General features: G+C 36.6%; 1 pseudogene; it reads left to right on the top strand.

The window, feature by feature from the left end:
• Nucleotides 1-6,205: 6,205 nt before the first annotated feature.
• The window catches only part of LOC129052301 (histone-lysine N-methyltransferase SETMAR-like), a 28,508-nt pseudogene continuing 7,925 nt past the window's right edge, over nucleotides 6,206-26,788 (top strand).

Genomic DNA, 26,788 nt, shown 5'->3' with positions numbered 1-26,788 from the left:
CTGTTGGAGTGTTTTCTATCCATGATGTATTTGCTGTATCAGATATATTTGTTTATCTCTAAACCAAACCACGCTTCCTGAATTTCTATAGCTTTATGAGCCTTTATCTTTTGCTGTTTCCTGAAGAGTACATCATATATTTTTACCTTTTTTAAAAAAAAGTATTTAATTTTTAATCAATACATTTTAATTGCACAGTAAGTCTTCATTTAACATCATCGATAGGTTCTTGGAAAATGTGACTTTAAACGAAACAACTTACTATATGCTGTGGGGACCTAATTCTTGTCTATATCAGTCTATGGTAAAATGAGTTTTGTTTTCCTGTGCTTTGTTTTGCTTAGTCTCAATATTCAAAAACTTATCAAAAATGTTAAATGAGGACTCACTATACATATTTATGGGTTATGATTTGATGTTTTGATACATATCTATGTTGTTTAATGTCCCAATCAGAGTAGTTAGTATATCCATCACCTCATCCATTTATCATTTCTTTGTGGCAAGAATATACAAAAGTCTCTCTCCTAGCCATTTTGTAATATACAACATTTTACTGTTAACCATAGTCACCCTGCTGTGCAATATAGAACATAAGGTAGGAGGAATCAATTCTCATGTTCTCTATTGCACAGCAGACTATTAACCAACTTTTTCCTGTTCTCCCCCTCTCCCAGTCTCTGGTAACCACTGTTCTACTCTCTGCTTCTGTGATATCTTTATTTTTTTAGATTCTACATGAGTGAGATTATGCAGCATTTGTCTTTTTGTGTCTGGCTTATTTTACTTAGCATAACGTCTTCCAGGTTCATCCACATTTTTGCAAATGACAAGATTGTCTTCTTTTTATAAGGCTGAATAGTATTCTATTGTATATATACCACATTTTCTTTAACCATTCATCTGTTGTTGGATACTTAGGCTTATTCTTCATCTTGGCTATGGTAAATAGTACTACGATAAACATGGGAATGTGGATATCTCTTTGACATACGGATTTTATTTCCTTTTGATATATATACCCAGTCATGGGGTTGCTGGTTTATATGGTAGTTCTATTTTGTTTTATTTCAATAATTTTTGGGGGAACAGGTGGTGTTTGGTTACATGAATAAGTTCTTTAGTGGTGATTTCTGAGATTTTGGTGCACCCATCGCCTGAGCAGTGCACAATGTGTAGTCTTGTATCCGCCACCCTCCTCCCACCCTTTCCTCCAAGTCCCCAAAGACTATTGTATCATTCTTGTGCCTTTGCATCCTTATAGGTTAGCTCCCACTTATAAGCGAGAACATATGATGTTTGGTTTTCCATTCCTGAATTACTTCACTTAAAATAGTGGTTTCCAATTCCATCCAGGTTATTGCAAATGACTTTATTTCATTCCTTTTTATGGCTGAGTAGTATTCCATGGTGTATATATACCACATTTTCTTTATTCACTCATTGATTGATGGGCATTTTGGCTGGCTCCATATTTTTGCAACTGCAAATTCTGCTGCTATAAACATGTGTGTGCAAGTATCATTTTTGTATAATGACTTCTTTTCCTCTGGGTAGATACCCAGTAGTGGGATTGCTGGATCAAATGGTAGATCTACTTTTAGTTCTTTAAGGAATTTCTGCACTGTTTTCCATAGCGGCTGTACTAGTTACATTCCCGCCTGCAGTGTAAAAGTGTTTCATTTTCACCAAATCCACATCAATATCTATTATTTTTTTGAATTTTTGATTACGGTCATTCTTGCAGGAGTGAGGTGGTATCACATTGTGGTTTTGATTTGCATTTCCCTAATCATTAGTGATTTCAGCATTTTTTCATGTTTGTTGGCCATTTGTATATCTTCTTTTGATAATTTTCTATTCATGTCCTTGGCCCACTTTTTGATGGGATTGTTTGTTTTTTTTCTTGCTGATTTGAGTTCATTGTAGATTCTGGATATTAGTCCTTTGTCAGATGTATAGACTGCAAAGATTTTCTCCCACTCTGTGGTTTGTCTGTTAACTCTGCTGATTGTTTCTTTTGCTGTGCCGAAGCTTTTCAGTTTTTTTTTAAAAAGAAGTGATATTTTTGATTAATATCATAAATATTATATGATTAATATTATAAATGTTATAGAAGTACACTTTTATTTTAGTTTTTTTTTAAAAAAAGCTTTTTAGCTTTCTAGTTTTAAGTACCATCTGTTTATCTTTGTTTTTGCTGCGTTTGCTTTTGGGTTCTTGGTCATGAACTCTTTGCCTAAGCCAGTGTCTAAAAGGGTTTTTCTGATGTTATCTTCTAGAAATTTTATGGTTTCAGGTATTAGATTTAAGTCTTTGATCCATCCTGAGTTGATTTTTCTATAAGGTGAGAGAGGAGGATCCAGTTTCATTCTTCTACATGTGGCTTGCCAGTTATCCCATTTGTTGAATAGGGTGTCCTTTCCCCACTTTATGTTTTAGTTTGCTTTGTCGAAGATCAATTGGCTGTTAAGTATTTGGCTTTATTTATGGGTTGTCTATTCTGTTCCATTGGTCTATGTGACATTTTTATACCAGTACTGTGTTGTTTTGGTGACTATAGCCTTATAGTACAGTTTGAAGTCAGGTAATGTGATACCTCCAGATTTGTTCTTTTTGCTTAGTCTTGCTTTGGCTATGCAGGCTCTTTTTGGTTCCACATGAATTTTGTCGAGGATTTTTGCATCTATGTTCATCAGGGATATTGGTCTGTAGTTTTCTTTTTGGGTTATGTCCTTTCCTGGTTTTAGTATAAGGGTGATACTGGCTTCATAGAATGATTAGGGAAGATTCTTTCTCTGTCTTGTGGAATAGTGTCAACAGGATTGGTACCAACTCTTCTTTCAATGTTTTGTGAAATTCAGCTGTGAATCCATCTGGTCCTGGACTTTTCTTTGTTGGCAATATTTTTTATTAGCATTTCAATCTCGCTGCTTGTTATTGATCAGTTCAGAGTTTCTATTTCTCCCTGGTTTAATCTAGGAGGGTTGTATATTTCTAGGATTTTGTCCATCTCTTCTAAGTTTTCTAGTTTATGTGCATGAAAGTGTTACTAGTAGCCTTGAATGATCTTCTGTATTTCTGTGGTATCTGTTATAATACTTCCTGTTTCATTTCTAATTTAGCTTATTTGGTTCTTTTCTTGGTTAATCGCGCTAATGGTCTATCAATTTTATTTATCATTTCAAAGAACCAGCTTTTTGTTTCGTTTATCTTTTGTACATTTTGTTCCAATTTCATTTAGTTCTGCTCTGATTGCTATTTCTTTTCTTCTGTTGGGTTTGGGTTTCAATTGTTCTTGTTTCTCTAGTTCCTTGAGGTGTGACCTTATATTGTCTATTTGTACTCTTTCAGACTTTTTGATGTAGGCATTTAATGCTATGAAATTTCCTCTTAGCACCACCTTTGCTGTATCCCAGAGGTTTTGATAGGTTGTGTCAATATTATAGTTCAGGTCAAAGAATTTTTCAATTTCCTACTTGATTTCATTGCTGACCCAACAATCATTCAGGAGCAGGTTATTTCACTTCCACGTATTTGCACAGTTTTGAGGGTTCCTTTTGGAGTTGATTTCCAGTTTTCTTTCACTGTGGTCTGAGAAAGTACTCGATATAATTTCAATTTTCTTAAATTTATTGAGGCCTGTTTTGTGGCCTAACACATGGACTATCTTGAAAAATGTTCTATGTGCTGATGAATACAATGTATATTCTGCAGTCGTTGAGTAGAATGTTCTGTAAATGTCTGTTAAATCCATTTGTTCTGGGGTATAGTTTAAGTCCATTGTTTCTTTGTTAACTTTCTGTCTAGATGGCCTGTCTAGTGCTGTCAGTGGAGTATTAAAGTTGGTAGATCTATTTTTAATGTTCTGAGGAATCTCCACACTGTTTTCCACAGAGGCTGTATTAGTTTACAATCCCACCAACAGTGTGTGTTTTCTTTTTTTCACATCCTTGACAACACTTGGGGTTTTTTGTTTGTTTGTTTGTTTTTGTCTTGTTGATAATATCCATTCTAACTGGAATGAGGCTTATCCATTCTAACTCATTGTGGATTTGATTTGTACTTCTCTGATAAATAATTTTGAGCAATTTTTGTATATCTGTTGGCCATTTATATGTCTTCTTTTGAAAAATGTCTGTTAAAGTTTTTTGCCCATTTTTAATCTGGTTATTTGGTTTTTTTGCTTGTTTTTTTTGTTTGTTTTATTTTGTTTTTATTTGTTTTTCTGCTTTTTTTGTGGGGCTTTTGTTGTTGTTGTTGTTGTTTTGCTTTTGACTTAAGTTCCTTATATATCCTGGATATTAACCACTTTTCAGATGTATAATTTATAATTTGCAAATTTTTCTCCCATTCCATAGATTGTCTTTTCATTCTGTTAATAGTTTTCTTTGCTGTGCAAAAACGTTTTAGTTTAACGTAATCTCATTTGTCTATTTTTGCCTTGTTGACTGTAATTTTAAGGTCTTGTTTTAAAAACCATTGCCTAGTTAAATGTCATAAAGTGTTTTCCTGATTTCTTCTAGTATTCTAGTTTTTAGTTTTACATTTAAGTCTTTAATCCATTTTGAATTCATTTTTTAATATGGTGAGAGGTAAGGATTTAGTCTCATTCTTCTGTGTATGGATATACAATTATCCCAGCACCATTGATTGAAGAGATCACCTTTTCTCCAATGTGCATGAATTTATTTCTGGTCTTTCTATTCTATTCCATTGGAATGTGTTTCTGCTATTATACCAATACCAGGCTGTTCAGATTATTATCGCTTTATAGTAGATTTTGAAGTCAGGTAGTGAGATGCCTCCAGCTTTATTCTTTCTGTTTGGGATTTCTTTAGCTGTCGGGGGTCTTTTGTGGTTCCATGTGAATTTTAGGATTGTGTATTTCTGTGAAGAATGTCATTCTTATTTTGATAGGGATTACATTAAATCTTTAGATCACTTTGGGTAGTGTGGGAATTTTAACAATACTAATTCTTCCAATCCATGAAAATTGGATGTCTTTTCATTTATTTTTATTCTCTTTAGTTTCTTTCATCAATATTTTATAGTTCTCAGTATAGAGATCTTTCACCTACTTAGTTCAATTTATTCCTAGGTATCTTAATTTTTGTAGCTATTATAAGTGGAATTATTTTCTTGATTTATCTTTCAGATAGCTCACCATTAGCATATAGAAATGATACTGATTTTTGTATATTGATTTTGCAGTGTGCACTCTACTGAATTTGTTTATTAGTCCTGACAGTTTTTTTGGTGGGATCTTTAGGGTTTTCTATATTGAACTGCAATTAATTCTTAATTTGGAAAAATTTATGCATTTACCTATTCTGTCATCCAATTTGTGAATGTAGTTTATCCCTTTATTTAGTCTTTAATGTCTCTGAATTAATTTTTGTAACTTTATCCACCCAGATCTTTCACATCTTTTGTTAGATCTTGTCCTAGTTACTTCACGTTTTAAATGTATTGTCTAATTTCTTTTTTATTTTAATTGATTTTTCTTTTATATCTAGCAATCTTGCTGTACTCTTACTAGAATATGGTGGTGTATTGGAAACAAGGCTCTTTCTCATTGCTGATTTTAAACGTTTAGGTTGTCTGTTACCTTCATTGTGAGGTTGCCAAATGTCCATGAAATGTTACACAAAATGTTCTCCCACTGCTCAGGTAGGAAGCTCTGTTCACATATATAAAGTGCTGCCTACTCTACTTAACAAGAAGTTAATTAGGAATTAATACGGAGACTGCTGGCCTTCATGTAACCCATTATTTTCCAAATTTAATTGACATCAGAATCACCTATGGGGCTTATTAAAGGATGATTGCTGAGCCCCACCTTCAGAATTTCTGATTCTGTAAATCTGCAGTGGGAATTTGCATTAGTAACAAGTCCCCGGTGAAGCCAATGCTCCTCTTCTGGGGACCACTGTTTGAGAAGCACTGGTGTAAACAGTCAATTGAACAAGGATCCCCAGCAAAGTTTAATCAATGGGAACATTCACAGCTAGAGTAGGTAAGAGTGGTGTGTATTACCTACTAGTCAGGGCTTAGTTTTCATCCTGACATCTTAGAGCTAGTTCCTGCCACAGGTATGAATGTTCATTAAGCAGGGAAGGAAAATACTTTACACTCTTCTACTGTGTTTCCTGAAACTGGGGAAGGTTTGGCAGAATCATGTCATGATTGGCTTGACCAAAGGATGTGCAAAGAGGAAAACATCCAGGGCACACAGGTGAGCAGGAAACCAATCACAGAGCAGTCTCAGCTAATAATCTCAGGGCGTTCAAGTGGATCCAGGGAAACATCAGAGGTGACAAATGGTGACTCTCCAACCCAACAACTTGAGTCCAGCAAGGTACTAAAAGGTAAGAAAATAGGATTGGCTTGACACTGGAGTTTTCTCACCTGGGGCTACTGCTAGCAGGCTGTCCCCACACTTTCCCCCTGCCGCCAAAAAAAAAAAAAAAAAAAGGTCTACATTGGTTCTAACTGGACATTCCAGAAAAGGCCTCATGAAGAACGTCAAGCTCCAGATAGGTTCTAAAGGCTCAGGAGGAGGCCAGGCGCTGTGGCACACACCTGTTGTCCCAGATTCTTGGGAGGCTGAGGCAGGAGGACCACTTGAGCTCAGGAGATGGAGGTTGCAGTGAGCCAAGATTGCACCACTGCACTCCAGCCTGGGTGACAGAGTGAGGTCCTGTATCAGAAAAAAAAAAAAAAAAAAAAAAAAAAAAAAAAAACTAGGAGGAGATCCTTGGGCAGAGAGTGCTGGCAGAAGTAGGACAGAACAGGCAGTGGGATGACATTGGTCAATATACTGCTGCCAGCTAATTCACGTTCAGAAAGACCAAGAGCCACTTTGGCCAGAAACGACTATTTGATTGGGGAACTTTGTAGGAGATAAGGTGAGAGGATTGGCTGAACTGGTATTTGGATGGTCTAAAATGCTGTAAGACTAAGGAGTTTTGAAATTATCCTGTGGGCAATTGGCAATGCCAACAGTTTGAGAATGAGTGAAACAAAAGGGAAACATTTGAAGACTATTCTGACAGACTCGTGTATGCTATTGAAAGGAAAATCCTGTTAAGAGGCTATTGAAATAGCCTGAGGATGACAGATAATAAAGACCTGAACCCAATTTCATTTACTTCATTGATGAAACAGATACTGGCAATAGACTAGGTACTTGCTGGGAAGTATTACAAGTGGATAGAATCATAGGAAGAAAAACAAGACGCTATGTCCTGGACACTGGGCAACATGCAAAATAAATGCAAATAAGAATTTCTGTTCTCAAGAGTAAAAACTTTGTGGAGACTACATCTTTTTCTGGCAGGATTAACATTGACCAAGGCATTTTCATTGTTCTCCTCTTAAGAGCCCTTTAGTAGACTTTTGCTTCTTTCACACCTATCTTCCCCTAACAGCTCCCTGGAATTTTTGATGGTGGTAATGCCGAATGGATTCTTCCTATAAATACTCAAGTCTTACTTGCTGGAAGTTTCCTAGGATTTTTTTTTTCTTTTTTGCTGAGTTGACTAACAAAAACACATGTGAAACAGAGAATAGAAGAGCTGTAAGTCAATGAATAGAAGAGTTGTTAAGTCAAACCTCCCTTAAAATGATGCACAGGATGTCTATTTGTAAGTGGCCTTGAGGCTCTTGGGTACCTTAGGAGAATTACATCCAGCAACTCTGTTTCAGTGGGTAAGTTATGGCTGTGTTGATACAACAAATACCAACTGCCAGATGGGAGCAAGCATCTGAGCTTCAGCTAACAATCTGTGGGCCAGACAATGAACTGATAGCCACCATTCTGGGTTCTTAACAAGGTCTCCAATTGCATACTGACTCTTACTCCTGGACTTGAGCAAATCAGATGTTAGACTGCAGCACAGACCAAAAGGCAGGCATATGGGTGGCATAGCACTGAGTTAACAGACATGAACTCCAGAACATTTTAATAAACTGAGTTACCCAAAGGCTTGGGCAGGGGGAATAAGCCATTTAACAGGAGATTAAATAGGTTCTTCTTACCTCCTGGTTTCCTGGAAAAGCCAAACCCAATCAAATTGCAGTGGCATGAACAGGGCCACATGGATAATTTGGTGGGCTGTGGGGCTGGGGGAGGAATGCTTTTATATTAAAGGCAGTGTTTGTCTCTAGCATTCTATTACCTACAAACCAACGTGGTTTCAATTTAAGCTCCTGTTAATCTTGACCATTTCTTTCAAGTGTTTCTTATTTAAAATAGACAGTCCACCCTGAACATTTTAATAACATTAACTGTCAAAGCCAGCTGTGATCTGTTTTCCTTTCAGTCCTCTACCAGATGTATATATTTATGATTATTGATGCCCTATGTTTTTCTCCCTTTCCCTTATTAAATATATCATTAGTAAAATACAAGTCAAAAAGAAATTGCTTTTGGCTGAGAATCTACTATGAAGGAGTGAGGAAACAATAGCCAGAGAAACTCACAGATCATGGCAAGTCAGCCATACTCCCAAGAGGATTACATTGTTGCACTGGTACTTTAATGAGGAGTTACTACTTTATGATTTCTTCCATTGTCAGAGCAGATGTTTTTGCTACACAGGCCACAAAAGACAGGACAAGAAAATGAATGTCAAGTTCATGTCTCAAAATAAACCACATGCTTGAATATAGGTTTAAAGTGTATTAAAGCACATGAACTTCAAAGAAGTATTCCCAGAGAATGGCCAATAACTAGGTGGGCCATGTTAGAATGAACCCAGAATAAACCATATTCAATGAGATGAGCATGCCTCCCTAAAGAAATCCTAAGACCATCTTAATATACGAGAAAATCAGATATTTTCCTTTCAGTATCCTAGCAGTCATGACTGCTTGCAAAATTCATCTTTGTGATGGATACTTGGTGTAATTGAAACCAATGAAGGCAAGTCTGGAAACAGCTAGTAGTCGGGAGACTTCAGCTTCTTCACTTATAAGCACTAGAGAACTGCTTGACCAGAGAAGAGCTGCTCCTTTTAAGAACCCTGACTCTAATATTAGCATCCTACAGGCACACTGATCCACCTTTCTGAACTCACCATCCACACACTCCTCTACACAAGCTTTGTCCCTGGAAAGTCATCTACATACCATCACCTGATGTTACTCTGCTATTTCTGCCTCATCAACCTGAACTTTTTAACTCTCAAAAGCATGCACCTGTTGTCTCTAACCCAACTCTAGTTAACCTTCGAGACCTATCTGGCTCACATTCCACCAGTTCTGTGATGAGTTAAAAGACCACCCACTTCTAGGCTTGCAGGTCACATGTTGTCTGAACTCTCCACACAACATATCAAGCATATCCTTGGAATATTGTCTAATTTTTTTCTTATACTTATTTTGAAAACTTGTGACTTTCATATTGGTTTCAAATGGAAACACTGAAGTGAAATATATCACAAAGACACTATGTATAATGCCTATAAAGCAGCACGGTTTCCAAATCAGTAGATGACTTACCAAGTGATTGGCAATATGTTAGTCTTGGCTCTTCTGTAGCCAAGACTAGTGATAACTAGTCTGATCCATGTACTAGCTTATGATAATTAGTACTGATAACTCATACTGATCCACGACACAATTATTACTGTCCAACTATTATTAGTAGTAAAATAGATTGGTTAGAAGGAAAAAAAAAGTCATCAATAAGGTAGAATATTGGGTCAAATCTAAGAAGATAAAATTTCATATTAACAGTGTTAGTCCTGAAACTGGTCCCCAAAAAGTTTAAGACACGCATGTTAACAGTAGCATAGGTGACAAAGACTGAAAGATCATAGACTTCTGTAAACTCATGAGTCAGTCAATTTTGTGGCTGCCAAAGTCTTTGAATCTTGGACTGCACTGAAAGTAATATGTCCAAAACAGAGATGGTTGTCACATCTGCTTGAGCCCTGTCCCATTCTGTGTTGCTCATACATTGAGTATGAAGTTTAGTTCTTTTAAAAGAAACATGCCAGGCACAGTGGCTCATTCCTGTAATCCCAGCACTTTGGGAGGCCAAAGCAGGAGGATCACTTGAGCTCAGGAGTTCAAGATCAGCCTGGTCAAAACAGGGATTACCCGACATCTGCAAAAAATAAAACAATTAGCTAGGCATGGTGGTATGTGCCTGTAGTCCCAGCTATTCAGGAGGCTGAGGTGAGAGGATCACTTGAGCCTGGGAGATACAGGCTGCAGTGAACCATGATTGCACTCCCGCACTCCAGCTTGGGCAACAGAGTAAGACCCTGTCTCAAGATTTAAAGAAACAGAAGCATATCCATTGTACAGTCACCATAAGAGTAATGAAGAACATGAGGAACCTAGTGATTTCAGTCAAATGCAAAGAGGTCTTGGAACAAAGCTATCTTCAAATACTTATAGGGTTGTCATAGGAGTGAGAGAGATTAGACTTGTTTCAACTGGCTACAAAGGAAATAACTATAATAATTATGGAAGACATGATAAGACAGATCTAGGTTCAAAATAAAAACTTCTTTAGCTATTAAATCATCCCCAGACTGTCTAAACTATTTGAAGTTCCTTATTGCTGCAGGTAGTCAAGACACAGGCATCTAACCACCTGATGGGAATATTATGGATAGAAGGTGAACAGACGGAAGAAATTATCCAACCTTGAAATTCTCTTTTATGAGTAATGGTGGAAGAAAACCGTGTATGAAATGAAGTTCATTTCTTCTGATTTATGTTTTCACAGAAGCCAAGTTTTTGGGCTTCCACATCCATCAAATCATATATATATTACACCTAGAATGAGCCTTATTTCAGAATTGAGTAGATTTTTAATAAATCCTCCCTTTACCCTGAGAATGATGAGCATGGAAACACTGTTACCACTAACTTTCAACAATTTTCTCCCAAACAACGTGGCATAGTCCATGTGTCTTAACAAGACAGGCTCATGTCTTTCAGAAGTTTCTTCACAATTGCTGATAAGAAAATTATACCTAGTCCCAGGAAACAACAGATGCTGGTGAGGATGTGGAGAAATAGGAACACTTTTACACTCTTGGCGGGAGTGTAAATTAGTTCAGCCATTGTGGAAGACAGTGTGGCGATTACTCAAGGATCTAGAACCAGAAATACCATTTGACCCAGCCATCCCATTACTGGGATATACCCAAAGGATTATAAATCATTCTACTATAAATACACATGCACACATATGTTTATTGCAGCACTATTCACAATAGCCAAGACTTGGAACCAACTCAAATGCCCATCAATGATAGACTGGATAAACAAAAGATGGCACATATACACCATGGAATACTATGTAGCCATAAAAAAAGAATGAGTTCATGTCCTTTGCAGGGACATGGATGAAGTTGGAAACCATCATTCTCAGCAAAGTAACATAGGAAGACAAACCAAACACCCCATGTTCTCACTCATAAGTAGGAGTTGAACAATGAGAACATATGGACACAGGGAGGGAAACATCACATACTGGATCCTGTTGGAGGGTGTGGGGCAAGAGAAGGGAAAGCATTAGGACAAATGCCTAATGCATGTGGGGCTTAAAACCTAGATGACGAGTTGATGGGTGCAGCAAACCACCATGGCACATGTATACCTATGAAACAAACCTGCACATTCTACACATGTATCCCAGAACTTAAAGCTTAAAAAAAATTAAATATTGCCTGAAAAAAAAAAGAAAATTATACCTAATCCCCCCCACTCAGAACTAACCAATGACTCAAACTCTGCCTAATATTTGTAGTAAAGGAACATTATTACCAAACGTAAGAATTGAGGTAGTCCATCTTTATTAAGGTTTTGAGTCCCTATAAGCTGCATGTTAACACTACAAGGAAAGTACTATTGTTACCATTTTACACAGGAGAAAAGCTGAAACACAGCAGTCATACAACTAATAAATGGTGGAGTTGGGATCTGAACCTACACATTGGCTAAGAGGCTGGTGCAATTAACCACTAGCAGTTGACATTGTCAAATCTTTCCTGGATGACAATTCCAGAGTAAGACTGAATCTTAATGTAAGAGAGTCCTGCTATGGTTTGAATGTCCTCTCCAAAATTCACACTGAAACTTAATTGCCATGTAACAGCATTGAGAGGTGAGACCTTTAAGAGGTGATCAGGTTATGAAGGCTCTGCCTTCATGAGTTAATTAATGCCATGATCAAAGGAGTCAGTTAATTATCACAGGAGTTTGCCCCCTTTACCTCTTTCCCTCATCATCTCTCTCACCATCTCTCAACCCGTCATGCCCTCTGCCATGTCATGACATAGCAAGAAGGCCCTCACCCAATGGGACCCCTCAATCTTAGACTTCCCAGCCTCCAGAACCATGAGCCAAATAAACTTCTTTTCTTTATAAATTACCCAGCATGTGGTATTCTGTTATAGCAGCAGAAAACAGACTAAGATAATTTATTAAAACAGAGTATAATCTAAATGCTTATATGTACAGTTGACTATTATTTTCCCTTTGTTGTGAAAGATGTTCTTAATCTCTTGTGTATATGACATTTTCCACAAATACCTGCAGTTAGAGGAAATTTTATCGAGATATAAAGGTTGTAATATTAGTGATACCCTGAATTTTTAAAAATCCCTAGGGAGAATAAGGGGTTATAAAGACTATAAGATTTTACAATAATGAACATACTAGGAAGAAAGAAAAGTAAAGACCATTGGTTGGGTCACCAGTAACATTACTAAACATTCTTATGCTTGGAATTATACCAATGAATTGGCAAACTTACAGATCTTGGGCTAGGCACAAAAGAAAGCATTTCTGGGCATCAATAAAAATAGAAAGTGATCCTAGAAAATAAACCAAAGAAAACATTTATCTAATATATACATAACGAATTAGAATATGTTGCCTTTTGATTGTACATATAACCCATGGACTCCTGCTTAATTCCCTTATTCTCATGTTCTACTCTCCCAGGCAACCTCTAGAGATTTTTCTCCTGGCCAAGGGCAATTCTCTAAAATGGGACCATCTGCTACTCTTAGCATACACCACTCACAGAACTGGGATAAATGGGATCTGGGTGGGCCACCAACAGTGTCTAGTAACCATGGTGTCTGGGGTATGCTGTTGGTACAGAGCATTGCCTTCTAAAGGGCAAATGGAGTCCAACAGGTCTATAACATAGGAGGTGTCCCTGAAGAAGGCAAGACCACAGAAGTAAAAATATCAGCTTGGAGCAATGCTCAGGTCATCACTAGTTGGACCACTGACATCCACCCAACAAGCATCAGTTCTCAGATGACATTAAAGATAGGAGGTAGCAAGTAAATTCAGTATCTCCACTCAGTGGAGCTCAGAATCAGGTCATCCACCCTGCAGGATAATTCGGAATTATCCTCATGATATATCCTTTAATTCTCTCCCCATAGCTGAACATCCAGAGCAATAGTCTGATAATAAGTTGTCATGTCCTGCTTTCCAGAGTCTACTGAAAAAGATTCATCTCCTATTCTGAGCTCCTCTTCGAACAGCTCACACAGCCATTTTGTATTTGACCTCACTGGTCTCTTACCAAGGCTCCTAAGCATTGCTCCAAGTTGATATTTTTACTTCTGTGGTCTTGCCTTCTTCAGGGATACCTCCTATGTTATAGACCTGTTGGACTCCATTTGCCCTTTAGAAGCCAATGCTCTGTACCAACAGCATACCCCAGACACCATGGTTACTAGACACTGTTGTTGGCCCACCCAGATCCCCTTTATCCCAGTTCTGTGAGTGGTGTATGCTATGAGTAGCAGATGGTCCCGTTTTAGAGAATTGCCCTTGGCCAGAAGAAAAACCTCTAGAGGATGCCTGGGAGGCTATGATCCCCAACCCTGGGGATATCCTGCAGCCAATAATTGACTCATATAAGGTAACAAACGCTTAGCCCTTTTGCCCCAAAGCAGGAAAACTGTGAGATGCCATTCACGTTCTAGAGTTTTCCATTGCCTCAAACTAGACATTAGCTGAATCCACATCTTTGCTTGGCTACCTCTTCTGCTTTCTTTACTTTTTTACAGATTTCTCCTGAGAGTTTTTTCCTCATTAAATCACTTACATAAGAATCTCCATCTCAGGTCCTGCCGAACCTGGCCAAAATGCAGTGCTTTGACTGTCTGGATACCTTCTTTTCTGCCAAGCTCACTTTTCCGCATCTTTCTCATCTCTGTGGAGGGGTCTAAATGCTCCATTTTCATCCACTCTGCCTAAATCAGCCACATAGACATTATGGTCATTGCAATGACATTTAATTACATTGCAAAGAACATCATCCACATAGACATCACAGCCCATGTCTCTTGGACAAATAACAATGGAAAACAACTACAAACATTTTCTCTCCCTCTGGAGAATACTGAGCATTCTTGAACATACTTTACTAGTTTATCATAGATATGTGCAATACCAATTAAAATTAATCTTTAACTTCAAAGATGGAGAAACTATGTATCATAAAGATAGTAGAAAATCTATTATCAGAAGAAAGTAACACAATAATTCAGTGACCACCCAGGAGCTGGTTTGATCTTTTTTGTCCACTTCTCCTCTTTCTTCTCTAATACCTGAGATTTCCAGTAGCTCTTTGAGAATAGTCTGAACACACCTAAAACAAAATTTGTTGTGGGATTTTTTTTTAACTCAGCTTGTTAGGAAAATGATGGCTCAGAATGTGAGCCTATAGCCATGGTCACTGACTTTGTGTAACTTCTCTTTTTGTTGATGAACAAAACCATGCAAACACATTTTGGCTAGCTGTATTATTAAAAGCTAAATTGCTGGAATTTCTGCATCTAACGGTTTTAATGGTTCCCACATAAAAGGCATTTCCCTCAGCACAAGTCTGTGTTTGTTGCAATGAAAGTAACATAGCAAAGTGTGCTTTTACTGAGGGAAAATAATTAGGGTTACCTGATTAAGGAGGGGAGGGTGGTTATCCCTAGTGTTCACATGACTAATTAATGAGCACCATGTTGGTTATTTCAGCAGAGAGGATGGTGCTGAACTTTGCCCTACAGGTAGAGTGGCAATTGAAGAGAATGTTACTGCAAACATACTGTCAAGGTTAAGTGAAGAATCTCAAATGCCTATTCACACAAGGTAATATGACATGCAATTTTTAGGGAGGAAGAGGGAGATAGTAATATAGTCTGGCAGGAATTATAAAATGCTTAATATTTTTGCCAAACTGTCATCAAAACAATAAAAAAAACCAAAGTTCAAGGTTCTAATTCCAACACTGCAAATACAGCCAGGGGAGCAAGGCACAGTGAATTATGATTGATGTTTGAAAAAGAAAAGAAGGAGATTGTGAGTTAAGTCTATGACATTTATATTTTTATTATTATTATTATTTCTTAAAACATGTGAAGCTGAAGAAGAGATGACTTGGTTGTGTCTTTGCAAGAGGATATTGAGTTCTAATTCAGGTAACCTAAAATAACATATTATTAGCTAACAGCTATTGATCACTTATTGTGTGTTAGGCACAGCACTAAATACTTTCTACGGATTATCTTTTTAATCCTCACAACATCCCTACAGGGCAGAGACTATCATGGTACAGTGTAGTGTAGTGGGTTTTAAAACACGAGCATACAACAGAAGCATCTAAAGTACCTCTTAAAAACGGATCTTTGGGCCCTACTCCCAGAGTTTCTGAAGTAGGTCTGGTGTGCAGCCTACAGGTTTGCATTTTAAAGATCCTGGCTATGCTGAAGCTGCATATTACAGGCATAATAATAGCATCTGTTTTGTAGGGGGCTGGGAATGCCCTTATGACCTAGATCATGAAATTCTTGGCCTATAGCAGGTACTAAGAAAATGTTTACCAAATTATTTTACAGATGAGAAAAACTAAAGCACCTAAAGATTAAGTTAACCATTTCACGAGTAGCAACTGTAGGGTCTGCACCTGCACTTAAGCCTATCTCCAAGATGTTTTTTACTCTAGTAAACTATCTCTCAAATAATATTTTGAAAAACTATCTGATATACTAGTAGCAAGAAACTAGAAAGCAGTGGTTCTTTACCTTTGGTTCACGTTGGAATCAATGTGATTGATATTGATTCCAACGTGAGCCAAAGCTAAAGGAAATTAGGAAATAATTTTTAAAACTACTGATGACTGGATCTCATTCCCAGAGATGCTGATATAGCTGACCTGGAATGGGACCTGGGTACTGGGTTCTTAAACTTCCCTGGATGATTCTAACGCAACCAAAGTTGTAAATCAGTTACATTCTAGAGCAGCAGTCCCCAACTTTTTGGCACCAGGGACCGGTTTTGTAGAAGACAATTTTTTCACAGATGGGGGTGGAGGGTGATGGTTTCAGGATGAAATTCTTCCACCTCAGATCATCAGGCATTAGTTAGAGTCCGTATGGGGCATGCAACCTAGATCCCTCGCTTGTGCATTTCACAATAGGGTTCAGGCTCCTATGAGAATCTAATGCCCCTGATCTGAAAAGAGGCGAAGCTCATGCAGTAATGCTTGCTCACCTGCAGTTCACATCCTGCTGTGCAGCCCAGTTCCTAACAGGCCATGGACTGGTACCAGTCCACAGCCCAAGAACTTGGGAACCCCTATTCTAGAGACATAGACTTGCTATTCACTTCCCAAAAGAAGATGTCAAATGGTGGAAATAGAATTCACTGACTTGAAGCTATTTCAATCTGATATTAAAGCACTAGTAAATATCAATTCAATTGTGGATTATTTTAATGAGAGAAATGTTCCTATAAATATATACAGTAAATCCTCATTTAATTTCATCAATAGGTTCCTGAAAACTGTTACATTAGGCAAAACAGCATACAGTAGGCCTTCAAATGACATCATTTAATTCAATGTTGTTTTGTCATATAACATTCATGAGGAAAAAATTGGTTTCATTATAGACCATTTTGCTTAAAGTTGCAGTTTCAGGAATCTATTGATGATATTAAGTGAAGACTTACTGTATTCACATGAATACAGCAAAATAAAATTATTCTATACTGTCAAAGGCATCATAGTATATATTTGTACTAATATTATTATTCCAAGTTTCTAGTTCCAGGATATTACTATAAACTTTACTCCCTGTAACTGTTTATGTTACACTTTCACCATAATTTATGTCCTTCAACATTTGTAAAGTTTTGATATTCTTAACAGTGTCTTCTAGTGGGGCATTTAGTCTACTTTTGCCATTAATGTCTAATTTACTACTGTATTACCATAGGCAAAATTACAGCAATAAGTCTTATTGAATAGTTCATAATTTCTTGACATAGATTAGTAAATTTTTTAAAATTCAGTTTCCTTAAACTGAAAGAAAAATTGCCTCTTGAAATAACTTAAAATCAATGCTCTTCCCATGGTTCTTATATTCCAGGACACTTGGAATTAAGATTTAAGTTAGTTTGTAAACATGGACTGTATAATCCAGTCAACCTACTATCAAAGTGTATATATTTATTTTTTTAAAGATATTTATGCAAAGCCAGAGTAATTCATGTTACCATTCCTATAGGCTCTGCATCTAAAAATTTCTTTTAAAAAGAGATTCAATTTTTTTGCTTCAGTATAGAAGACTAAACATACATTTCAACCTCCTCCCTTATCTTAAGAAATGACAGGATAAACTACATAGAAGTGCATGCTCACAGGTACACACACACATACACACATAGACACACAGTGTTGTGCTAAAAACAAGAAATATACAAAATAAATTAAAAATTAAAAATATATATTTTAATTTAGATAATCCAACTATTGGTTAAGAGAGAGAAAAAAAATCTATACATGTTGATTTGGAATAAAATCCAAAAGATGGAAAGTATAAAAGGCAAATTGATGGAAAAATACAATAGGAAAATATGATGTTTTCATTAAAAAAAAAAAAAACACTATGCGTAGGTATTTATTTTAAAAGGGGGGAGCATTTTTAAAATACTCCAAGGGGCATATACCAAACTATTAGAACAGGTTATCTGGGTTTATGCAAGAGTGATGATAGAACAGGACCAAAAATAGTATTTTTAATTTATGTACTTATGACTCATTTGAATTTGCCAAAACAGGTATATATTGTACAATATTTAAAACAATAATAAAGACTATTTAGAAAAAAAACACAATTGAGGTCATAAAGAGTTATTTACATGAAAATTTTGGAAACATATTATAGTAGAAAGAAATATCAATGAAACTGGAAGGAAAATACTTGGACTCTAGGATGAATAATGCCCATAATGACAACTTGCATAGTCTTGACTTAAACTCTTCAATATGTAGGGATCACCAAGCCATGCTAGTATGTTAGAACTCCAGTCAAATTTCCTTTCATTGTTTAGGTAGTCAAGTTTCACATCATGAGGTTATAAACAGTTGAAATGTGTTTCCCACCATGTATGTCAAATGTACGTTTGAGCTCATCTACACAATACCTCACTCCTGCCAGCAGAAGGAACTTTTAGAAGGCAAAACCAAGAAATATTTGCTTTCCTGGCTTTGAAAGTTCAAAATCAACAAAATATTATATCAAAAAATAGTCAATATACTACCAAATTATTATAAAATAAGCACTTGTGTTCAATTCTAAAATAAATAACAAGCAAACCAGAAGGAAGGAAGGGAGGAAAAGAGAGGGAAAAAAAAGAAAGGAAAGCGAACTCAACATTCCATTTTATTGATATCCTGTATGATACTTTTATTTGAGCCAATTTTTGTCATGATCAAAACTTCTTCTTAGATTTCCTATTCTGGAATCATTGCTAGGAAAAGACAATTGTCTAGTTATAATAAATTATGTCCTTTGAGATGCTTGTTCCTAGACACCCCCAACAGCAATATAAAACAGCTTTGGTGTGCTCGCCAGGTTGGGAGTGGTGCAGCTGAAATACTGCATGGCATATGCAATTTCTGATCTCTGCACTTACTTGTCAAAGCAAAAAATGAAACAAAATCTTTGAAATGACACTGTGAAGCCCATTTTTCACTCAGGGACTATCTCCAAATGGAAACAAGCTGGCTGTACCATTTAACTAAAATTTCACTTCTGATTTATATCTAGCCTGCCTGAAAGTTTGGAATATTATATGGCACAAGATTGGAATTAAGTATGAGTGAGCTGGATAGTTCAATAAACAATAGTAAGTGCCGAATCCTCAAAGAAAATAGCTTCTTTAAAAATGACTGGCTTTTCTGTTAGACTCATCTTAAGTATTCCTGGAGGCAACTCTAGCTAAATAAATCTCAAGGCCCTCCCTAATTATATAAGTTCACCTCTGTGTCCAAGGAACCATAGTGTCACAATGGAGAACTTTGAAAGAAAACACACTTTCCACTAAAGATCTAGAAACAATTTCCCAATAACTAACTTCAGGAGTAGAAACAAGAGACTGCACTTGTCTCTCCTATGGTGGGAGGTGCCAATATTAATACTGTTGTTTTGTTAAATTTATGAATTATAATGTGACTTAATCTCCTTGGGGTAAGCCATTGCTCCCTTGAGTTTCTCAATGAGGCTACCCCTCAGGGAACAGAGCCTATTAAGACCTGCAGACCTAGCTGGCCAGACATTTGTAAACCTAGGTGGTTTACATTTCCAACTAGATTCATGGGCCCAAGCATCACCTTATACACTTCACGGTCCTTTGATTTTATCTGATTAGGAGAGGTGACACATGGTTTAAAGAGAAAAAGAACTCTGGATGTTCAAAGCCAAGGTCTAGGATATGCTCACTGAGAGATGCTCATTTTATTTGCATGAATTTTAGGTAAAGTCAGAAAAATGTGAAAATGTAATGGAAAGAATACAAATCTTGAGTTTAGATAGAAATGATTCAAATACCAGTCCTATCAAATTTTCCATCTATCAAATAGGGATTATAATAACTTGGATGGATGCTGAGGAGGGTTAGCAGTTTATATAATGCCTGACATAAAGAAGGCCTTTAATGAATGACAGCTATCATTGTTACTACAATTATTAAAGTGTGAAATTCAACTATTTTCTCTGCATCTAACTTTTGCTTTAAGAAAACGTATGTAACTAACCTGCACATTGTGCACATGTACCCTAAAACTTAAAGTATAATAAAAAATAAAAATAAAAAAAAAAACTTCAAAAAAAAAAAAAAAGAAAAACATAGGCCAGACACGGTGGCTAATGCCTGTAATCCCAGCACTTTGGGAGGCTGAGGCAGGCGGATCACAAGGTCAGGAGATCGAGATCATCTTGGCTAACACAGTGAAACCCCATCTCTACTAAAAAAAGAATTAAAAAAATTAGCCGGGAGTGGTGGCAGGCACCTGTAGTCCCAGCTACTCGGGAAACTGAGGCAGGAGAATCGCTTGAACCCGGGAGGTGGAGGTTGCAGTGAGCCGAGATAGCACCACTGCACTCCAGCCTGGGTGACAGAGCAAGACTCTGTCTCAAAAAAAAAAAAAAAGAAAAGAAAAAAAGAAAAACATAAGCTCCTCCCTTTTATATAATTATGCCAAATTAGCTGCCAGTTACCTGGATTCAAAACTCAGTCATAAGTCATATTCTAGGTAGAAATGCATATGAATTGCTACTTTAAGAGATTTTATAAATATGTCTTTTATGATGTAGATTCCTTAGGACTCATTATGTCTGTTCTACCACACACCACCACTGTTTTAATTGCTGCCTCTATGAAATAAGTTTCCTGTGGGGTATCTTGACATGACACTGTCTGGCCTTGTCTTGGCACCAATATATTATGTGAATATTAAGTCATCTCTTCTTTTTCTCTTGAGAACAGGACAACTAAAATAGTGCTACTTTCCTTTATCCCAATTATGAAGTCAGACTGGCAGTGCTTTCTAGATGTCCTGGGTTGAATTGCGTCCCTCAAGAAGATACTGAAATCCAAACTGCCAGTAACTATGAATGTGACCTTATTTGGAAAGGTACTTTTGCAGACAATCAAGTTAAGATGAGGTCATTAGGGTGGGCCCTAATCTAATATGACTGATGTCCCTATGACAAGGGGACATTTAGACACAAAGAAAGACATGCACCCAAAGAGAATGCCATGTGAAGATGATGGCAGAGGCCCTTGGCATCTACAAGCAAAGGAATGCCAAAGATTGCCAGCAAACAACCAGAAGCCAGGAAAGAGGCGTGGAATAAGCTCTCCCTCGCAGCGCTGGGATGGCACCAACCTTGCCAGCACCTTGATCTTGGACTTCTAGCCTCCACAACTGTGAGACAATAAATAGTTGTTCAATCCACTCAATTTGTGGTACTTTGTTACAGCAGCACTAACAAACTAATACAGACGTTGATTTTGTATAAGGTTTTTTAGTATGTTCATGCTAATTTGTCTTATACCATTCTTAAAATTTGAGACATATATTAGAGTACTTGCATATCTATGACAATATGTCTATAGGCCACAAGGATCTACAGCTTCCAGTTTGAGAAACACTATAAAACAGAACTTAATAATATTAATACCACATGTTACATGTGTCCCTCCCCTTCTCCTGGAAATGTAGTCCAAAGGCAAAAAGACTTCTATTTGAAGCTCTTTGGCATTATGCCAGATTCATGTACCAAATATTCTAAAGGGCAGAGTTCAAAGAAAAAATCCTAATAATCTGCTTTTTTAAAGCAGTCACATCCATTACATTGCAGCCCTTCCCCACGGTCCAGCAAGACCACACACTGTTTACCATTTACCAATACAGCAGTGAGTTACTGTAGCATTGGAGGCTGACACTGGTTTTACAGTCTTAAAGGAAACATTTCAAAAATCCACTAAAAGATTTGAGAAGAAAATCTGATCTCCATCAGTTTGTTTCCTGCATTTAGCAGAAATCTGCTTATTTGTTTAGCTCTGGGCAGGAGATATTGCTTCCCTTGATTTTTTTTTTTTTTTTAATATTCCAAATGCTTTGGTCTGAAGCCTTCAGGCTCTACTGCATTCTGTTTAGCCTATATTTAGAACAAAGCAAACACATGTGATTCTTTAGAACTAAGCACTTCTTCCAGTGGGCCCTGGAAAATTGCTAACCCCAAAATAAAACAATACTGCTTTCTTTAAATACTTCTGCTTACACTTACAGTGAAGAGATATTGACAGCACGTGTCAGTTTGAGTGACTGAAAATAAACAGAAGTGAAGAAAACACGGACTTTTGCTATTAAAGCCAGATTTATTTAGAGGAAATATATGACAAGTATCGTTATTTTCTCTAATAGCAATCTCAGGATATCTCACCCATGAAGAAAAGTTATGATGTCATTTCCATGACTTCTAAAGCTTTATTAACAAACAGCTCTCCCAGATCTGATCCTACTGACCACTGATTCTAAATCAAGGACAATGAAGAAAGGTAAAGAAGACAGCCTGGTCCAATGAGAGAGACAACCTACAGTAAGACAAAAATAAACCACAAGCTAAAGTGACTCCATCTCTGCGAAGGTCTAAATTTACTCTCCAGAAGTAGCATCTATAAATGCTGGAGGAGTTCACAATGGGGCACCCTGTGCAAGAACAGCAGGAAATTCCATCAAGTTGTCTTCACGTTTTTCCCACAATTCCGGACCTACCACAAGTTCAAGGTTATGAACATAGACAGAGAGTGAGGAGGTACGTGTTCTCGCTCTGATCCCATTGTTGGGAGAGCTTTGAAAACTCACAAGCCTTCTGGGCCTCGTTCTCCCCATCTGTGAAATGATTGCCTTGGATTGGAGACTGTAAGGTTCATTTCAATGTCACAGTGGGGGAGAATTCAATTATCCAACTAACATTTACCAATTAAATTTGCTTTGACATTGTCAAACCAGCCATTTTTATATTTATTCAATACTTCTTTCAAAGTTCAGGTTCAACCCTTATTGTTAGTTAACACTTTCATACATAAAATCACATACCATAATGATTTTCTCAAGACATCATAAAAAAGCTTCCAATTAGCTTTATCAAAATTAAAAGAGTTTCTGCACATTTAAATTTTGCTTTACAAATGGAAAAGAAAACCTGAAAATATAGACATTAATATTAATGATGGTTATCCTGGGCATGACGAATACTGGTAATTTGTATGTTCTTCATTGTACACATCTAAATTTTCTAAAATTTTCATAATTAACATGTATTTTATGTGTAACCAAGAAAAATAAATAGTACATTTTAAAGGTCTGTTTTAAACAATGCCATAAATCACACTATCACTCAAATTCTCTCTTCTCAGAGCACTTGGTATTTTATATTTATCTGCACTATTATGATTAATGGTACTATAAGGGTATTATTTGCAGGTACTTTTTGCATTCATTTATTTTTAAACAACTTTGTTGAGATACATTTTACATATTTTTATAATTCATCCATTTTAAATGCACAATTCAATGACTTTTACTAAATTTACCAAATGATGCAACTATCACCAGAAATCAGTTTTAGAATATTTTATATCCCCAACAGGATGCCTCATGACCATTTACAGTTAATACCTTCTCCCAATGCAGCCTCAAGCAGCCACCATTCTGTTTGCCTTTTCTGAACATTTCATAAATACGAAATCATACAATATCATGATGTTGTCTGGTTGCTTTCATTTCATATAATGCTTTTGAGGTTCATCCTTAACGTAATATATGACAATTTACTCCTTTTCATTTAATAGTATACCATTGTATATTTATGGCATTTTGTCTATCCATTCACCTTCCAGATGTTATTATAATTTTTATTAATATTTTTAACATTTTTATTTCTACTATAGTGCTTTCCTTCTCCCTCTCTCAGTTGTCATTATTTATCAACTTTGTCACTCTAGAGTACAATGTCAAGCTACGTTCCTTTTTTCCAGGCTGTTGGAGAACTAAGGCTTCCTGCCAATAGGTAGAACAAACCTGCCAGCCACGTAAATGAGCCTTCTAGAAAATAGATCTTCCAGCCCTGGGTAATTTCCAGGTAACATCTTGACAATAACTTTATGAGATGCTCTGAGTAGAGCCACCCATCTAAGCAGCTCTCAAATTCCTGACCCACAGAAATCAGGTGAGATAATAAGTGTTTGTTTCTTTAGTCACTTAAGTTTGGATAATTATTTATGCAGCAATAGATAAATACAGACACTAGGTAGTCTTCTGTCTTCCAGAAACTAACAGAATCTTTGTTTTGCTTGTGTCTTCCGACCTCCCTCCCCATCCACTTTCAGCTTTATAAATTTATTATTTTAGTATTTCACTGCCATTTTAATAGGTTCAGAGAAGGAGATGAGAATATTTCCACGTTGTCCATTATCTCGAACCAGACAGACCTCAGACTATTTTTGTTTAAATGATGCACACTTTCCTTAATGAAATCTCAACATCAACTGCTGGGAGAACCACTTTATCTACACAAAGTTGTTGGTCACAATCTATCCTTTGTACCTCCTGATGACCTACTTTCTTTTTTTTCCTTTTTCCCCTTTATTTTACATTTAGGGGGTACATATTTAGGGTTTGTTTTTACCCAAATATATTGCATGAGGCGTAAGTTTGGGGTATGAAGGATCACATCGCCCAAGTACTGAGCATAGTAGCCATCAGTTAGTTTTTCAACCAGTGCCCCCTTTCCTCTCTTTCTCCCTCCCTTCTCTAGCAGTCCCCAGTGTCTATTGTTGCCATATTTATGTCTGTGAATACCCAATGTTTAGCTCCTACTTATAAGTGAGAACATGTGGTATTCAGTTTTCTGTTCCTGCATTAATTCACTTAGGAAAATGGCTTTCAGCTGCATCCATGTTGCTACAAAGGACATGGTTTCATTCTTTTTATGGCTGCATAGTATTTCATAATGTATATGTACCATATTTTCTTTATCCAATCCACTGTTGATAAGCACCTAGATTGATTCCATATCTTTGCTATTATGAATAGTGCTGCAATGAACATGCAAATGCTTATGTCTTTTGGTAGAATAATTTGCTTTCTTTTAACAATCTACTTTCTTAAGGTAATAAGAAAATTTGTTAAAATTTCTGAAGAAGATGGAAAGGAACAACTGTGTGGGCATGAAAATCACCTGGGCAATTTATCTAAAATGCTAATTTTCATATCTACTCATAAAGTTTCTTATATGGGAAAGTTTTGGTGCATTTTTACAGCAATATCATGGACAATGGAATAGAATAGTCCAAAAATAGAACAAACTAACCACAGAACTTTAGTACATGGTGACAATGACATCTTAAATAATTAGGTTAAAGATGAACTTTTAATAAATGGTGCTGGGCCAACAGGTTTACCAATTGAAAATAGATAAGACCAAATCCCTATCTCACACCATACATAAGAATAGACTACTATTAAATCAGGGATCTACTATTAAAAAATCTTTTTAATGTATACATTCTTTTATAACTTGGTGATAACAAAAGTTTTTCTAATTATGACTAAAATATGGATGCAATAAAAAACACCCCAGATGGTTCTGTTGCAGGCTATCCCCAGAGGTGATGCATAGAGATACCATAAATACATGTAGCTGAGAAGCATATTTGCATACCATGTCTATTAGGCTTATGGTAAAAATTGAATTGAATTTTTATGATTTGTGTTGTGTCCTGTATTTGAATGAATATTTTTTTAATTCCTAAAAAGACAAGACATCTCCTATTCATTATTTCACTCTTGACTAGACCACTTATTAAAAATCTCCTTACCTCAGCCAGGTGGAACTCAAAACAGGGTTTGTCCAACATTTGTCTTGGTCAGGTTTTGGTTCTTCCTTCCTTTGAGTGTTTCCAGTATCTCTGACAAATTGTATCCTTTTCCCACACAATAAATGGCTTGTTCTATAGTCAAGAGAAGCTTCTGAGGTCTTACATGTACCTTACAGAGATTAAACATTTCTTACCTCCTCTGAGAAAATGTCAGCCTCCAACAAAACAAAACTTGCACTTGAATTCACCAACCAGGCAAGAAAAAAAAACCACTCCTCCAATTCCAGCCAATACTTAGTAGAAGAAGAGAGGATAGCTTTTTACCTAAGTATTATTTTCAAAGCAGCGAATTGTACAGCTTCACATTTAATAATATAATTACAGTTTACAAATATACTTGTAAGACTTGCCAGAATTCACTTGGCAAACCAGCGACATTACCACTTAAGCTTTCCTTAAAGGAAAGGCCATGTACTTAGAAGTGACCAGCGTTCCAAAATATTACAATCACCAGGGAATGGAATTCTGTATTTGTAAATGCCCTTTATGTGACAACCAACTGCTGTCTACTAAAAAGCTTACTACTCTTTAGTAGCTTCAGTTTATTTGCGTGCTTCCACTATGACTCTAGGAAAACCTCTTATCTTGAATAAAAGTAAAGACATTTGTCATTGTCCCATTGGTCATTGTGAAGGAGAAAGCCTCTCAGAAGCAGGAGAAGCCACAGAATAAGCAATTTTTCATGGTGTGAGGTTAAGGATGCAACTTCTTTTTCTTTTTCCTTATGGATAGCTGATTGTCTCAGTGAATAATTCATTCCATTCTCACTGATATCCATTGACAGCTCTGTTATATATAGGACTTTATATTAATTCTTCCCCATTCTCTTCATATTTTTCTCCTTGTTTATCCTTGTAACATACCACTGTGTCTAAATTAAGTAGTTCTACAATAAATCTCGGTATTTTAAAGGGTAAGTCCTCACCCCACCCCACCACACCCATCCATGCACACCTTATTTATATTCTTTAGGAGACTCTTGGCTATTCTTAACCCTTTGCTCTTC

This window comes from Pongo abelii, chromosome 21, assembly GCF_028885655.2.
Source record: "Pongo abelii isolate AG06213 chromosome 21, NHGRI_mPonAbe1-v2.0_pri, whole genome shotgun sequence".
Classification (NCBI taxonomy): domain Eukaryota; kingdom Metazoa; phylum Chordata; class Mammalia; order Primates; family Hominidae; genus Pongo; species Pongo abelii.
The sequence above is the reverse complement of the archived record's forward strand: the minus strand, read 5'-3'. Positions and strand labels throughout refer to the sequence as shown.